Raw genomic sequence first — 15,712 nt, forward strand, 5'->3', positions numbered from 1 at the left:
AAGATATGAAAAAAAATAGTACTACATATGTCAATGTATGTGACATATTGACAAGTTATTAATACGATCGATTTTAATTGTACATCTCGAATGTTTATTGAGTGTCGCAAAATATTAATATCTTTTGACAAATATGAATGTCACTAGGGTGCAAGTGTTTTAAAATACATATTGCAATTATTAGTTTCAATTATACAACAATTTCTTCAGATCTAAAACAAATTTATAAATTTTGTGAAAATAGCAATGCTGAAATAAAAGAACACATGCGTTTGCATGTGATTATATAATAAATAACTGATAATGAGGATCGAATGTATCATTTGATTTGTAGTTACGTAATCTTTTAATTCAATTATTGTATGACATTGCATCTGTGAACCATTACACATGCTTTGAACTTATTGTAGGATAAAGTGGTATGATAATTGATTTTTTTTGTTCTCAGTATGGTAAGTTTCCTTTCATTTAAACTCACTTACTTTCCTTGGGCTAACAGTTCTCAATAACTGAATGGACAGGAAATATTCGGACAAATATTCGTGAGCAATTATTTACAAAACTATATTCCAGTATAATCACCTTTTATTTTCATATTTCGATTTTTCATATCTTAAATATTATCTATATTTCACGATTAGCTATATGTCACAAGTAATTAAAAGAATTATAAGCTTTTATGGCATACCAATATGTATATGAAACTTGCCACATTGCACTGCATGTAAGTCAAAAACGCTTTAGTTCTACTGGCACTTGTTATGTTGGAAAAACATGTCAGGCTGCAAGATAAAAAGAAATCAAATTTGTGTTATCTTCCCCGTACATAACAAGTTTTGAGTTCTATTTCAGATGGATAGGGAAAGGATGTTTTACGTACATAGTAGGTTCATTCTAAATTTTTTTTTAAATCACAACTAGTTTATTTTGCCAATATGTTCTTTTAAAATTAATGAAATAAGTATTCTTGGAAGGTTTTTTTTATAGTATAATTGATTTTATGTAGAAGTACTTTGTCAATGTATCAAAATTATTAAATTGTGATACACTTTGTGTCTTTTCTGATTTTGTGCTGTTGCATTGCCATTTAAAAAAAATACAACAATGAAAAAGCACAACAGAGCTAAAAAAATGGCATTAAAGGCCAGCCAATCTATAAGTTAAAAATCATAACAAAATGTCAACTATTCTTTTGAATGAACTTGTGGTTGAATTGATATTCAGTTCAAGTCATTTTAGTCCAGGATTAAACAGATAGAAACCTCAGCAACATCTAAATCATATTGCAATAAACATTTCGAAAAATTAAGCACTTTAATTTAATGGACTTAGAATGCAATTACATTACAATCTTGATACCGTACATTGTACACATTGTACAATATATAAAAGGGTTCTCAATCTGACATATAAACAAACGACAAGATTTCCAACGAGGTCATCATCTGACCTGAATTTACCATCTCTTGTTAACCGAAGCTGTCTATGTACCTTAATTTGTTTAAGACATAAATCAAGAAAATGTTGCTAAGAGAACTTGGATTTACTAATGCAATAACAAATTATGAGACAAGATATGGATAGCCTGAAGATTACAAGAACAATAAATAATGCTGTTATCAGAAATTGATGAAACAAGTAGTTTATCAATGAAATCGTCTATGTTGTGTGTTGCTAACTTGTTTCTACTAAGAAGATTGAACATCTCTTACTTTGAATTTAACACAGTTGAGATGATATAGCTGTTTTAAGGACGTCCTGTCATTTTGTGTGAACTATATACGAATTTTCAACAGGAAATTTTATTTTAGAATGGTATATAGACGATAAATATAAGGTCTTACTAATATTTATTTTATCTTGTCGACTGGCTTCTTTTCAAGACAACGCGTAAATTGAAGCATACAGTTCATAAAGGAAATGTTTAACCAAAATGGTTATCATTGTCAAATAATTGGAGAAAATAAGTTTTACGTGAAGTTAGGCACACTTAGCTTATTTTCCAAACATTTAGTTTTTTGATAAATACTATTGTTTTAAAAAGGAGTTGGTAGTATAAGAATCGTGGTATATATAAACGATAATGTCTTAATATTTCTTCTATCAAGCCGACGAGCTATTTTTTTCAAACCATCTATTAATTGAAACATGCAGATCATAGAGGAATTCTTTACCTTAAAATATTGTCCAATAAGTGGAGTATAAAATAAGCATCTTTCCGTTTAACCTGGTGAAGTTCACCTGTTTTTTTCATGTGGAGACACCGACTTTTATTTTAAAAATTTGTTTTTGCTTCGCATCACGATGCGGAGCTATTAGTTTCAGTAGACATACACGCTGCCATCATGAAATAATTACTGATCACTGACTGATTGGTAAATTTATGATGCGGCTGAGAATCAGCAACAGCCATTGGTTTGAATGAGATAAAAATTATAGACTTTTTCTCGTTCAGGATAAGTCATTAAAAGCCGAAAAAAATTAACTATGTGTATATCAGCTCCGATCAACTGTCATTAATTCATGTTCGTTATATATTGCACACTGAAATTCAATATTGAAATATCAATTATCAATACACGTTTATTTGCTTTGTCAATCTGCAATATGCACGATTTGCTTTGCTAAACAATGTTCCTATACAACGTTTTCAAAAAAGCATTATCTGTATTTTATAACTTCTCCTAATCTAGGCACACCTCCAGAGAGGCACACTCATAACGCACACTCTTAAAGTAAGTCCATTTTATATCAATTAACTATCTGAAAATACCACATGCACACATATTATATTAAATTAGGATAGAGTGAAGCAGTCCACAGCTTTTAAGAAAGCTAAAACTTGTTAAAATATTAGATTCAAACTGGGAATAACAATCATACATTTGTTCCGAAAATCTGTTAATATGAGAACCAAAATGTATGCCTTAGTAAGTGTGTATGAAATGAAAGCAAAGGCTACCATCACAGTTTTACCTTTATGCAAAATGTGGAGGCCATTTGCTTGCATTTCATTAAAATTTGGGAAAAACAATTTTCAGTTCTGTATTTTATCAATTTTCTCATGTAGAAACCTAATGTTTTGGGATCTTTTTACAAGAGTTAAGTTTCATTAGCAGCAAAATCCCCTCAAAGGATCTTCAGTCTTATGATAGTTGATTTCATCGCATAATTTCCGCATTGTGATTAAATTTGTTTAATCAGTACAAATCGTTTGGTTGATATCCATTCAATTATATTCATTTAAAAAATAAAGTTTGATTGTATTTTAAAACAAAGATTACTTATGAAACTATAACCCTTTGAACACAGTAGTGAGAGTATTATTGAAATGTAAATCTCATTTTTTTTAATTTGAGTACCGCAAGTTGTTGATACTAACACTGACATATTGCCGATTATTTGAAAAGAGATGTCAATTGGGTTGTAAGTGTTTTAAAACACATTGTGCAATTATTAGTTTCAATTATAGAACATTTTCTTCAGATCTATAACGCGGTATAAAGTATAACAAGGTCAATTGCATTACAAATAAAACACTTCATCAAATGATTATACAATAATAGATAATAATGCTCGAATGTATCATTTGAATAGAAATTACGTAATTTTTGAATTCAATTATTGTGTGTCGACATTGAGTCTGTTTACCTCAGCAAATCCTTTGTACTTCTTGTTGGATAAGGTGGTTAATAAGAAAGATATGTTTAATAACCAGTAAGGTAAGTTATAATTCATTTAAATGCGCTTATTATTTTTGAGCTAAAAGTGTTTAAAAACTTAAGAGACAAGCGATAATCGGCCAAAAATTAAGCGATATTTTTTTTCAAACATATTTCGGTCAAACACCTAAAATCATTTTGATGTTAAGATTTATATTTATGAGATATAGGTTGGTATGTAAACACCTCGCCAAAAGTTAAGCAACGCCTTAATGTTTTTGCTTCTTTTTTAAAAATAAATTTGATACTGCTTTGTTTCTATATATTTTGTTAATCTCTTGTCGAGTCAGGAGACAATTGATACTATTCCTTGGCCAGTCATGTCACCAGATATGAACCCTATTGAGCATGTCTGGGATGATATTGGTAGAAAAATTAACAACAGGGTTCCACCTTGTCGTAATTTACAAGAATAACGAGCAGCCTTAATTGAAGAATGGCAAAGAATTCCTGCTAGGACAGTACGACAATTAGTTCAAAGCATGAGACGACGTGTGGATGAACTTTTTCGGAAGCGTGAAGGGTGCACTCGCTACTGACAACAATAGTACTTTAATGTATTCACAAATTGTCAACCTTGAGTTTTGAATAGAATTGTGTGTATAGTGTAGAGCAAATTTGTCAAAGACTTCAGTATAAGTTGAAACTTTATCTTGCATTTTTTTCGCCATTTTACAACCATTTGCCAACATGAAATAGTCGAACATTTGAATATGAAAACCGTCCGAAATTTGCACTTTTCAATTAACATTATGTATGGTATCTTTCAAAACCAAATTCAGTTTATTGTATCGATATTTCGATTAGTTATAAGACCAGTAAAAAAGATTCTGAAAAATAATTAGGTGTTGCTTAACTTATGGCGAGGTGTATATATTATAGATTAGTTTTTTTGCAACATTAAAAATGTATTTTTGAATTTTGGATCCTCAATGCTCTTCGGCTTCGTACTTTATTTGGGCTTTTTTACTTTTTTATACTTGAGCTTCACTGGTGAGTCTTTTGTAGACGAACCGCGTGTCTGACATACAACAGTTTAATTCTAGTATCTATGAATGTTTTTTTTTTTTGCATCTAGGGAAAGATGATTTTCAGTTTTATCTGCATTTTTGTTGTAGTTATGACATATTAAATTGAACAATAAGAACCAATAGTAATTTTCTTTTTGTTCTTTTATAATTTTTTTAAAGAGGGACGAAAGAAACTAGAAGGATATGTACCTTTGTTTGTTCAAGATATAAATCAAGAAAATCTCTCGAGAGAGAACTTTGAATATAGATATAGGAAGATATATTTACTAATGCAATACCAAATGACGACTTCAGATATGGGTAACCTGAGGATTACAATATCAATAAATTATGCTATAATGGAAATGAATAAAAAAAGTAGTTTATCAATAAACGCCTTTTTTTGCAATGTGCGCTTAACTTGTTTCTACTAAGAGGATTGAAATTCTGAATAAACGTAGCTGACACGCTATAACTGTGTCATGAAGTGCTTTTATATATGTTCATCTATATACGAATTTCAAACAGTAATCATTTTCATTTTACAAAACCCTGCAACACGTTTCAAAAGAAATATAACATTAGTATGATATATCGGCGATTAGCTCTAAAGCAATATCTAATTTATTTAGTCGACTGGTTATGTTTCACAACAGTTTGTAATTGAAACATGCAGCTAAAAAACGAATACCTTACCCTTAAATTACTATCATTGTCAAGTAAGTGGAGTATAAATTAGTACCCGTACGTTCAACCTTGTGAAGTTCATCCGCGCTCTTTTTTGATGGAGGTGCTAATGTTTACTATGTTTTTTATGAAGTGTTTTGTGAATTTCTTATTGTCTTGTAATCTTTTTCTTTTGTTGGACACGGTATTGACTGTTTTTCTAGGACCAAAAGTGGTTGTTTGCCCTTGGTGTCTGTCCGTTTATTTTACTTTTAGAAATACATATAGAATAATATCATCAGCATTTAGGATTTTAAATATATGTATGAAGTTGAATAGCCATAAAAAGAATCCTTAAAAAGTAAGATCACAAAAATACTGAACTTAGAGGAAAATCAATTTGGAAAGTCCATAATCACATGGCAAAATCAAATAACAAAACGCATCAAAAACGAATGGACAAGAACTGTCATATTCCTGACTTGGTACGGGCATTTTCAAATGTAGAAAATGGTGGATTAAACCTGGTTCCGTCAAATACGGTTAGAGCTATGTGTACCTGCAGTTTTAGAAAACTCAGAATCTAGAAGCAGTAGTAGTTTTCACATAAATCTACATTTAATATACAAACCATGTGACATAACTGATGGTAAGGCATAAATAAATGTTATTCTGATCTGGTACATAAAGTGTGGTGTGTTCGAGACTGAAATCCAAGGAAATCTATTGAATAAAGCTGACTAAAACGATATTTACATGCCACGTTTGGAGTTTTATTGTCATTGTTCGACTTGGAGACGATTGAGAATTTGACATATTGTAAATATGAGTTTTATCTGTCATGTTTTGAAATATTAAAAGTTAAAGGGATGATGATGGTGTCATGACAATAACTCAATTGATATTAATATTGAAATGCACATCTCATTTTTCAATTTGAGTACTGCAAGTTGTTGATATCAAAACTGATATATTACCATTTATTTGAAAAGCAATGTCAATTGGGTGTGTAAGTGTTTTACAACGCATTGTGCAGTATAACGTCATTTGCATTATAAATGAATTAATATGATTATATAGTAACTGATAATGATGATCGAATTGCCTTCAAATTACGTAATCCTTGATTTCAATTGTTGTTTGTCGACATAGCGTCTGTTTACCATGGCACATCCTTTGTTTTTTGTTTTGTTTTGTTTTGTTTTTTTTTATATCAAAAAGATATATTTTGTAATCACTGGGGTAAGTTTTATTTTATCTTAGATGCACTTATTAGTTTTGAGCAAACATTATTCAGTGACTAGAGGGACAATCAATAATCGGGCAATTTTTACTTTTTGACCTGATTTATATGAGCTTCACTGGTGAGTCTATTGTAGACGAACCGCACGTCTAACGTACAAAAATAATATCCTAATGTGTATAATGAGTTTATTTGCATCTTTAGGAGACAGTTCTTTTTCTGTTTTATCTGTATTTTTATAATATACATGACATATAAAACTGGTAAATAAGAGGCAAAAGTCCTTTTCTTCTTGTTCTCTACAGTTTTTTAACAGTTTTCTCGTTTTCGTCAAATTACTAAGAAACACATTTTACAATGCACACGTTAACGGAGAAAATATGGAAAATTTCCGGAAACAATACTCAAAAGCCATTTTGCTAGATGATATATATATTATATAGTATTTTTTTTTCTTTATATATATATATATATATATATATATATATAGGTAAACAAATAAGTCTCACTGATATTTACTTGTTTATTATTTCATTGCTGATAATTTTATAACTTAGCTGTTAGATTATAATATAATGATGCTTACCAGAAAACATTCCTGGATTTCTGGTATTAACAAACAAGGACTCTTCACTGGTATGCTGGACTAGTGAGGTATATTGTTAACAGCAGAAAGTGCAATTTGTTGTTGAATCAAAATAAAAAAGAAACACATTCTAATGTTAACGGAAATATGTAAAAAATCAGACACACTTTTCAAAACATTTTTTTATAAATACTTTTGTTATCAAAAGTAGTTGTATTGTAAGAAGATGAATTTGGTGAATCATTTGAACATTTTAAGTTATTATAAATTGTGTGCTGCCCTGTATATGTCTGTTTTCGTTCTTTCAGAGTTGTAGCGTTGCTAAAAATTATGTTCCCCAATAATATTTTGTTCATCTGTGCTGGATAAAATACATCCTCGTCCACTATTGAAATTTTTGTTGGATGTATTTCTATTTGTATCAACCTGATTAGTTAAGCCTTTTTCAACTGATTTGAACAGTCTGTTGTAATTTTACACCATTGTCCCTTGATATGGGAGTGATGAGCACTCACAAACATGTGTAACCCCGCGTCATTCTTTATATGACTGTCTCAAATCTGGAGAATGTAGTTCAGTAGTTTTCGTTGGTTCATGCCTGTCATATATTTGTTTTTTTGTAGATTGTTTTGTTATGAAAAGACCGTTAGTTTCCTTTTCATTCATATTTCTCATTTTGTAGTCTTTTCAACCGACCATTCGGTATGGGTGGTTTCTCATTGTTGAAGGCTGTATTTGTCTATAATTGCTTACATCCACTTCATTTGAACTTTGGGGATAATGTCTCATTAGCAATCAGACCACATCTCTTTACTTGTTTGATGAAGTTACGGTTTGAAATTATAAAGTTTCATTATTTTGTAAAAAGCAATTTGCAAATTTATCCATCAGTTCAAGCCCTGTATTAAACAGACAATGAAGGAACTAGCAGCAAAACTGACATAAACAATAAAGGCAAAAAAAGTTTTGCAATCTGGAACTTTTTTAACATTTGAAAGCAATTTGATTATATATTTACAGACATGCATCATACATCATGTACAATGTACGATACGTTAAATAGCTCTCAATCTGACGTCAAAACAGTCTATAGTATTTTACCTGATCTAATTTCACTTCCGGTTTTAGTGGAGTTCGTGTTATTTCTTATTTCTTATTTGTAAATGTTGATGCAAATGTCCTTTGGTTTTTTTAGTCTTTGTTAACTCCTTGGTTTTGATTGTTATTGTCTGCACACCTAGTTCATCACCTGAATTTACTTAGAAAAACCCTCAGTTAATCAAAGAGTTTCACTTGCCTTTATTTGTTTAAGATAGAAATCAAGACAATGCGACCGAAAGAACTTTTGAATGACTCTACTAATGCAATGATAGCTTACGGCTATGAGATATGAATAGCTTGCAGATTATGATATCAATAAATTATGTTCTTATCAGGAACAGATGAAACAAATACACGATTGCTTTCAATATAATCGTCTATCTTGGGAGGGATCAGCTTGGTTACACTAAGAATATTGAATATATCTTACATTGATATTAAAACACCAAAAATGATATAGTTGCTATCAATGACGTTATTTTGGTTCTACTGTATACGAACTTTCAACCTGAAAAGTAAAAAAAAACACAATAATATTTCGACATATAATCCATATGTGAACGGTATGGTTTTAAGCAATTATTTAATTATACCACAACTGTCTGTAAAATTAATCATGCAGTTCATAATATAATTGCTCACCATAAGATAACTATCATTGCCAATACCATGGACCATTAAATGCGATAAATGGCAGAACCCGACTTCATCTGTGATTTTAAGTGTAGGATGTTTATATTTGTTTTTTTTTTTTATTTTTGTTTTTTTTTTTTTGGTTGACTTTTAGTCGTTTTTGTTTGTGTGTTGGTCATGGTACTGACAATTTCTTCAACTCATTCACCAAAAAACTAACGACGAACTGTTCATGTCAGATTTACCACATATAGAAGGTATATTAACCAATCATGGTATATTATGCTAAAGTTCATTATAAGATTAGCTTTTATTAATTATAATGCAATTTTATTAAAACTACCCGACTCTAAAGGAAACATAGTAATTCGCGTGGTGTAAAATGGCAAGTGAACCTTACTCGGAATTTACTGGACCGTCTAAATAGTTATGTGTTGACAATCATCTTATTTACACAGGTTTTAGGCTTGAAATATGTTATTGAGTTTGTTCCTTCAAAGAATCAATATCAGTCTTCAGAATAGAATATGAATAATGTTAACAAACTATAAAACTTAGAAAATATAGAAAAAGAAATATCATACTGTAACTTTACAAGCTATATCCGATGCTTTGTAATTCCGTGTTTTATGCTGTTCAACTTACTTTATAATCAATAAAATGTCCTGATTATATCTTCTTTTATGATAATGCACTAAATAAATGAACATTTACATCCGTTTTCTAAAAGGTTTTTAAAGTCATTTAATGGAACGTTTATTCTCCATTAATATTTTGTGTGTTTTAAAAAATACTAGAATTTTGATATTGACATTAAAAATTTATATCCCTCAATTAATGAAGGTGATCAAATTGTACATTTTCCATTTTGATAAGTGAATAATTTGTAAAAAAATAATTAAAGTGAATTAGTAACCCGTTCAGCTGTCAATTTGTTATTTGTATTCGAAGTATACTAGTACTTAATAACTTCATTTAGTAAGTTTGATATTTGTATTAGAAATATACCAGTACTTATGAACTGCTTGTAGCAATTAGGAGTAATAAGTCACCGTGTAGATTTATGAATTATTGATTAGTATGTAGAAATGTGCGTATTATGTACAACAGACACATTTATTGTGTATTAGTTTTTGGCAATTACTTCTCAATTATTGATGTTGATAATGTTTTGAATATTAAGAAATGTCTGTGTTACATATGGTCAGTGACCTCAACATAAAGGTCTTTATTTCGAAAGCCACGAATAGAGATACATTTGATTGAAGTTTGAGTTTTTTATTTCCTCTTTTCATTCATTTCTGTTTTTCACGGGTGTAAAATAAAGAAGAGAGTAGAAATAAATGTTTTGAAGTTTTAATGTTCAGATTAGAAGGACTATATAATTCTGGACAGATGAAGATGCTACCATATATTATCCTCCATTCCTAGATCCATGCACAAGAAAGTGAAAATTTCATATCTTCTCTTAATTATAAAATGGTTAAGTAGGGCTATAAATCTGTCATTTCATACTGATAAGGTGACCGATAAAATTCCTTAACAAACAGGTGTTTTAAACACAAAATTGGTTTTAAAAGTTTTAGGAAAATGCACAGGCACATGTGGGGTTGAACTCCACCCTTTTTTTATTTTTTTTATTTTTTTTTATTTTTTTGTGTTTTATATTTATTATGGAAATATTCTTTGATGTTGTTTATCCTGACTTTCAAGATTTATTTGAAAACTAATTATTTTTGTACATGGTTTAAAATATTTCAATCTTGCTATTTACTGAAAAAAAATTGTAAAAAAATCAAAATCACATATATTGAAGAAAAAAAGATACAATTCTTTGTTGGTATTGTGTATTTCATTTTTATCCCTTCTTGCAACAATTGTCACCTGAAAATTGAGAGAGAAATCATGTGGTATCTGTGAACTAACATAATATAATTGATGTGACAGTTTAATTTGAAAATATGGTGTTTTCTAAGTGGTGCAGGAGATAAGTTCACTTTTTATTCAACATCATTTTGATGCAAATTCTTGGGCTTAGATCGAAGACTGTGTTGGAAGTAGTGATTACACTACGTACAAAAAAGAAATCCTTGATATGGACATCAGTTATTGAGACAATCTCCTGATTTGTACTTGTAGGAACAACACCACAAGTACTTCTAGTTTGAGAACTGCTTTGACTTCCTGTGCGCTTTAGCCTTCTAATTTGAGTGGGGTACAAAGTTTTCTGTGTATAAATTTGCAAAGGTTGTTTGTCGTTGTTAGTTTTTTCTTTATTCGCCATAGTATTGAATGTTTTACGATTTTTAGTTGGATTCTTGTTGTTTGTTAGATCTTATAAATTAAAGTGATAATAATGGTGCCTTGAAATTAACATTCCCGTTGATATGCGAATGACAGACATCAAACTGGATGCAATAAAATGCAATTAAAGAAACCTGATATATTTATCATAATTAAATACATATGATGTCACTGGATGTAAATGTGATACTAAATAAAATGAATTAGGGAGCTACCATTTGATTTTTATAGGGGGGCTAGGATGTAATTTGAAAAAAATAGGCAGGACAGGAGTTTTGAGTAAAAAAAAGGCAGGATGAGACACTTGCAAAAAAAAAGTCAGGACGACAATTTAGGTAAATAAAAGTCAGGATAAACTAAAAAACAAAAAGGCAGGACCGAACAGAGTGAAAAATAAAAAGGCAGGACAGAGATTACAGCCCCCCCCCCCCATAAAAATCAAATGGTAGCTCCCTTATATAGTAATTTGTTTCAATTAAATAACAATTTCCTCTACATCCGTAATGAAGCATAACTACATTGCAATCCGTGAACAAAGTATCAAATGCATAATAAATAGAATACTTGCATTTTCCTGTAATTATCCAATGACAGATAATAAAGATCGATTATATTATCTTTCTTGTAATATTACGTAATCCTTGATTGTAATTGTTTGCCGACATTGCATTTGTTTATATAAGCACGTGCTAGGTAAATCTTTCCAGATCTGGTGCTTTAATATTAAACAGGTGTCATCATTACTAGTGTGGTGAGTGTCTTTTTTTTTAATTTTCTTTTATTATACTTAAGATTAGGTACTTTTAAAAGATCTGAAAAATTTGCTTCCAAAGTTATTCAACATTATTATATTTATTTATAAATACTAGTATTGAAGTGTGACAGCATAATTTCGATATAGAATTCAGACACGTATATCCTACATTGGTTTTTATCTAACTCAAACTTCGGACGTCGTTGTTGTCGCCGTCGTCGGCCTTGACGTCAAAAGACATTAGATTGTCGGGCAATGACCTTCTAGTTATTATTAGTGAATGGATATCTTTGAAATTATACCACAGGGTTCCGTACCACAAAAGTAAGATTTGGATTGATTTGAGGGATTATTGTCCTAAATATTTAGAAATAAGGGACCAAAACAGGTAGTTTCTTGTTACATGAAAAATACTTAGTATTCATTTAGGGGGTTCTTGGCCAAACTGTGTAGGGATAAGAGCCCAAAAAGGGAAAATAACTAGAATGTTCTAGTTTCCGGACAATACTAAATCTTTTGTAGATGAAACGCGCGTCTGGTGTACAAAATCGGAACGATGATATATATATATGATTATATTTTTACCAAAGGATTCATCTGTTTCCAAAAGTGTTCCTATTATCTTTTTTAAGATAACATTCATGATAATGTTGTAACTTAAATGCATCTCCGAATGTCATAATTTTAAGAACAACTTACCGATATGGATACCCCTGACGATAACAACAAGAGAAAGGTATAGTCTTATCAACAACAAGTGAAACTATAATGGTATCAGTTAACTCCACACGTGTACTTAGCTTGTTGAGAACAAGGATATTGATATATGCTACCTTGAAATAATACAGGCTACGATCGAGTTGCTATCAGTGTCGGTCTATATATTTTACATTGATACTGATGTATAAGAATTTGCAGTCGGAAATTCTTTTCTTACCCTACAATTACCTACAGGTTAATAGCGTTTAAACAAAACACTATATGATTTCCACGACAGTAAGCAAGGCGTTTAATAGAAAAGAAACACGTAGAAGATTTATGACATTTTCTGTTAAAAGCAACAATCTATTGCACGTTGTGATTGTCCAGTGTTTATTTATTGTGTTACAATTATCTAACATATTTCTGTAATAAACTCCAAGGTTGTCTTAATGTTTCTTTTGTTTCTGTATTGTACTGGTAAATTTTCTAGTAAATGATGCAAATATTTGTAATATTCTTTGTCATAGATAATAAAAAATAAATTAATAATACCTGCAGCTGCGTTATTCGATACAAAAAGAAAGAATAATTGACATCTAGCAAGGAATTGCGCTTAAACTATGCTAGATTGGCAAGATTCAGTATGAAGTTGCAGGTAAAAATAAACTTACCATAGACATAGACACAAGAATTGAAAGTGTGTACGCCAGACGCAAATCAGCAATACTCTAATAATTATGTATCAAAAGTAACATGTATAATTTGATATGGCAGACGCGCGTTTCTTCTACATCATTGACACTCAGATCAAATTATTAAGAAACAAAGCAAGTATAAAGTTGAAAAGCATTGCGGAATTTTAAGATTATTGACAGCAGTTTTAGCTCTGTTCCGTCTATTTTTCATGTACGTGAAAAAAAAATTGTGTCACTAATTCTTTTCTTCTATAAATATGTGATTGTATATCGCACCGGTTATATATAATTTTATCTCCACAATTGTTGTATCATTTTCATATAAATCATTTTACTTGAACAATCAAAACGTAGAATCATTTATAAGATTTGATACAGTAGTCAAGCGTTCTGTTTCATGGCAATAGATGGACAGTACGCAATGAATTTAACAAATATATATATGTACAAGGTTGTACAATGGATATTAGTAAATGGCATAAAGTTAAAGTTAAACTAGTTGGCTTTATGTTTTTTTCAATTATATTTATGATTAGATATTTTTAATTTGAATCAAATTCATACGAATGCATATAAAAATAATTATGTCTCTTCAAATCTAATTAATTGAAATAGAATTAAAATAATGTTACAAATAAAATAAATAATTTGTCTGTAGGAATTTATGCTATAATCATTTCAATTCCCACTTTAAAGTGCAGTTTTCTTGCTTGGATTAATCAGTAGTGATATGGCTTTATTTTCTATGTGTATACTTAAAGTGACCTGACATGTATAGTGTTTTAGAAATTATAATTTGAAAACATCATATTATAACTTAATATATGGTTCGCTACTGACCCCCTACGGATCCATAGAGGGTTAGTAAAATTCATAAGTGGTGAGGCCGCGGGCCGAATCCCCTATGGATTTTATTCACCAGGTGCTCCAGAAGGGTAAGCAGATCCTGGATAAGTTTATTGACATATTGAATAGATAAATGTCTTACTATTGAAAACGCATTATGTTGATCCTTCTATATGGATTCTCTATCATTTCGCGAGGTAGTTACTTCTTCGTCCCATGTCTCTTTGATCCAAATTGATTCATATATTTTTATTGTATCGTTAAATTGGGGTTTCTATTTGATGCTATTCTGAAACCATTTCCGGTGTACAGGGAAGAGCACATGCTCTCATGTCACATTTAAATGTCAAATTCGACGTTTATTCATTGACAATCACTGTTTGATTTAATTTGAAACTAATAATCTAACATGCGACTATAACAGAAGCAAACGGAAGATAAAGTTACTCTGCTGTTTTCCTGATGTAAGATATTTTCCTACCGTATCATTATAAAAAATGTAATTTGCAAAGTAATTTATTTCAAACTTAATCTCTAGTGTGTTCGTTTAAATGATATCATATAATGATGTTTCATTACTACCCAGTATTGTTAAAACATATTTCTATTACACATGTATTAGATTAAAATAGGAAGTTGCGATATCCTGTTTCAGGTGATAGCGTTATAGCACTCCAGTTGATAGAATTCCGCTAAATAATATGTCCATTTGTTAAATAATGGTCGATTTACTCAAATTCAGAAAAAATAATTATTGCGAATTGCATTTTGATTGTATTTGAAATGGATATTATGACGAGTGAATTCTGTAATTTAAAATTTGAATGATTCCTTATGATTAGTTTCAATACAATGTATCTTAATTATTCCAAACATAACATGTTACTAAAATCTTTAGTTTAATAATTCAGATCTTGAGAAATTTCATTTTGACGAATGCAAAGCTATGGATTAACCATGTCTTTGGCAATATGTCAACAATTTATTACATAAACAATTATTCTTGTCGCAGGACCATACCCTTCAAATGTATGTCATATACATAAACGTTTTAAAGGCAAAAAATAAAACGTTTAAGCAAGTAAAACCAAAAGGATTTCAACATAAGAACCACCACACCTTCGTTTTATAGTGATTAAGATTATAACACAATGTTGATTGCTTTACCCCTATTTTTTACATTTTTAGCTACTAGTATTATGTCTGCTTGCTTTGTTCACACCTGGTTGTCCGTGTTATGAAATATTATGTGAATATCATAAAAGTTAGAGGTTTAGATAGCTATAAACAAGGCTTAACCCACCATTTTCTACTTCTAAAAAAAAATCCTGTGCCAAGTCAGGAATATGACAGTAGCACAACTTTTCGGAATTTTGAATACTCGATGCTCTTCAATTTTGTACTTCTTTGGCTTTATAACTATTTTGAAATGAGCCTCACTGATGAGTCT

At 30.2% G+C, this 15,712-nt stretch overlaps 1 protein-coding gene across 3 annotated transcripts in view; it reads left to right on the forward strand.

Annotated features, from left to right (window-relative positions):
* LOC143055705 (cholecystokinin receptor type A-like) overlaps positions 1 to 15,712 on the forward strand; it is a 54,409-nt gene that overhangs the window by 21,561 nt on the left and 17,136 nt on the right. The window contains exon 1 of one of the 3 annotated variants that reach the window (XM_076228868.1): positions 3,624 to 3,722. The exons of 1 other annotated variant lie outside the window; for it this stretch is intronic. The gene's annotated coding sequence lies outside the window, so the exon portion shown is untranslated. Of the gene's footprint in view, positions 1 to 3,623; positions 3,723 to 11,966; positions 12,017 to 15,712 lie in introns of those variants that run through there. One more of the 3 variants, XM_076228869.1, reaches the window with a different exon arrangement.

Source organism: Mytilus galloprovincialis, chromosome 12, assembly GCF_965363235.1.
Source record: "Mytilus galloprovincialis chromosome 12, xbMytGall1.hap1.1, whole genome shotgun sequence".
Taxonomy (NCBI): domain Eukaryota; kingdom Metazoa; phylum Mollusca; class Bivalvia; order Mytilida; family Mytilidae; genus Mytilus; species Mytilus galloprovincialis.